This window comes from Echinops telfairi, unplaced genomic scaffold (assembly GCF_000313985.2).
Source record: "Echinops telfairi isolate 266 unplaced genomic scaffold, ASM31398v2 ScPeMD7_5592;HRSCAF=6446, whole genome shotgun sequence".
Taxonomy (NCBI): Eukaryota; Metazoa; Chordata; class Mammalia; order Afrosoricida; family Tenrecidae; genus Echinops; species Echinops telfairi.
In genome coordinates, this window is record NW_022109491.1 from 23,912,292 (window position 1) to 23,915,388 (window position 3,097).

The following is a 3,097-nucleotide window of genomic DNA, read 5'->3' on the forward strand; positions in this document are numbered from 1 at the left end:
AAAGACGTCTTTTGCAGCAAACTCGCCAAGTGCGGCACTTCCTTTTTTCCTCGGTGGCTGCTTGCAAGGGGATCCAAGTCAGAAGAAGTCCAGGACAAGTCAAGATGATCTCCAGTTGGCACAATATGGCTGGTTGGCCCACTTCTGAGGATTTATCTATGTTACAGCATAATCGACGTGTACTGTAGCCTAGCGGCTCCACTCTTCATCAGCAAATGCTTCAAGTCTTCTTTGCTTTTAGCAAACAAGCTTGCATTATCTGCCAAGGTTCCCAGCAAGTCTTCCTCCAATCCTGATGCCGTGTGCCCCTTACAGTCCGGCTTCTCGAATGATTTTCTCAGCATCCAGATGACACCCGTTTTTCCTAATTTTAAACCAGGGAGTGTCCGCTTGCTCTTCTTGAGTGACTGCCTCTTGGTCTCCACACAGTTTCCGCAGGAGCATACGTCAGTATTCTGGAATTCCCAGGCCCTCCACACACTTGACTGTCTTTGCATAGCCAAGAAAACACGGAAAAACTTCTTCCTCATCAGCTCTGTTTTCAGCAGAGACCTTTCTGACGTCAGCAATGAAATATCTCCTGTTCCATGGCTTGAATGGCTGGCATTTCCCTGTCCATGTCTTCCTGTAACCATTTGTTTTTTGAATTGTTGTTGTTGTTGGGTGCCGCCAAGTTGGTTCTGACGCATGGTGACCCTACGCGACCCTATGTGCAACAGAACAAAATACTACCCGGTCCTGCACCATCCTCATCATCGCTACATTTAAGCCCATTGTTATAGCCACTGTGTCAATCCAACTTAACTGTCTTCCTCTTTTTCTCTGGCCTTTTACTTTCCTAAGCAAAACATCCTTCTTCAAGGACCGGTCTCTTCTCATAACATTGCCCAAAGTATGTGAGAGCAAGTCTAGCCATCCTTGCTTCTAAGGAGCATTCTGGCTGTACTTCTTCCAAGACAGATTTGTTCGTGTATCTGACAGTCCACAGTACTTTCACTATTCTTCACCAACTTCATGACTGTCACACACAAGTAAACTTTTATTAAGATGATTGATGCTTTTGAATTATGATGTTGGCAAAAGTCGTGCCTTGTGCCCACTTTTGATTGAGTTACTTGTATTTTCCTTATTGAAGTGTTGTAGTTTTCTATAGATTTGTGAATGTTCTCAAGCGTTTAAGACCCCAGCTGTTACCCACCAAAGTAGGATGTAGAACATTGTCTTGGTGGGCTATGTTGTGACAATTCGCCTTGGTGTCCCCTGGGACAATCGATCAATTCTTTTTGGTATAGTGATTCTCTGTATTTCTTTAGATCCTCTTCAGACGCTTCCTGCATTCTTCAATATTTTGCATATAGAATTTTTTGGGTGTGTCCAAAAAATTGAAAGCATCACATCACAGCTCTTGAACACCACCATTTCTTCTATTTACGTTAGCTCCTCTACATTAAAGGGAAATTTCAGAGACTTTACTGATATTTCTCTTTTCCTTTTTATTTTTGGTCAATTTGCTGTGTGCCAATTTACAAAAGGACTGATTTGTTGAGTAACCAATCAACTGAATTAATCAGATTCACCAAGTAACCAAGATTTTATTCAAATGTTTATTATTTTTTAAATACAGAGGTAAGTAAAAAGGATACCGCTACAAGGATCTACATATAACCCCCTCCCTGGGGGACGGACAACAGAAAAGTGGGTGAAGGGAGATGTCGGACAGTGCAAGACATGACAAAGTAATAATGATTTATAAATTATCAAGGGTTCGTGTGGGAGCATGAAGTGGGGAGGGAGGGGGGAAATGAGAAGCTGATACCAAGGGCTCAAGTAGAAAGCAAATGTTTTGAGAATGATGATGGCAACAAATGTACAAATGTGCTCGACACAATGGATGTATGTATAGATTGTGATTAAGAGTTGTACAAGCCACCAATAAAATGATTTTTAAAAAGAGAGTTGTACAAGCCCCCAATAAAATGATTAAACAAACAAACAAAAAAAGAATACTGCTAAGAGAAAGAAAATATCAAAGTAGATGTCAGAAGACACTCTGTGGCTTGCTTGTAGTCATATAGTAGCTAAGGCAAATGGAAGCGATGATGACGTTGAAGAACTTAACAGAAATTCCAAAGGGCAACTTGGGAAGACAGAGTGAAATATGCAACGTGAAAAGACCTAGAGTTAGAAAACTATAAAGCAGGAACACTCTCAGCACATCTGAAACTGAAAGAACTACAGGAAACAAATCCAAGCCTTGAGTTGCAGTATTGAAAAATTTTAAGGGCAAAATATTGAGTGATACAGGGAGCATCAAAAGAAGATGGCAAGAATACAGAGTCACTGCACCAAAAAGAACTAGTTCACGGGCCACCATTCCAAGAGGCAGCATATGAGAAAGAACCAATAGTGCGGAAGGAAGAAGTTCAAGTTGCACTGAAAACATTAGCCAAAACCAAGGCTCCAGGAATTGATGGAACATGAAACAGTTCAACAAGTTGATGAAGCACCAGAAGTACGTACTAATCTATGACAGGAAATTGGGAAGACAGCTACTTGGCCAAGTGACTGAAAGAGATCCATATTGTATCCACCCCAAAGAACTGCAACCCAACAAAATGCTCCAACTACAAAACATTATCACCGATAGCACAGGCAAGTAAAATTTTACTGAAGATCATCCAACAACAGTGGCAGCAGTAACTTGGCAGGGAGCTGCCAGAGGTCCAGGCTGGCTTCAGAAGAGATGCACAACAAGGGCTATCATTGCTGATGCCAGTTGCATCTTGACTTAAAGCAGAGAATATTAGAAAGATGTTTACTTGTGTTTCATTGACTATTCCTATGCATTTGACTTGGTGCATCATAATAATGGATAACCTTGAGAGGAATAGGAATTCCAGAACACGTCATTGTGCTTATGTGGAACTTGTACATGGATCAAGAGGCACTTGTGGGAATAGAACAGTGTAATACTGCATGGTTTAAAAATCAGTAACGATGTTGCTTTGTTTGGCTTTGCCCATTTTTTGCACTTATTAATGTCTCTGCATGTCTATCTAGATAAGATGGGTGGGACAAACAATTCAGATGAAAACAA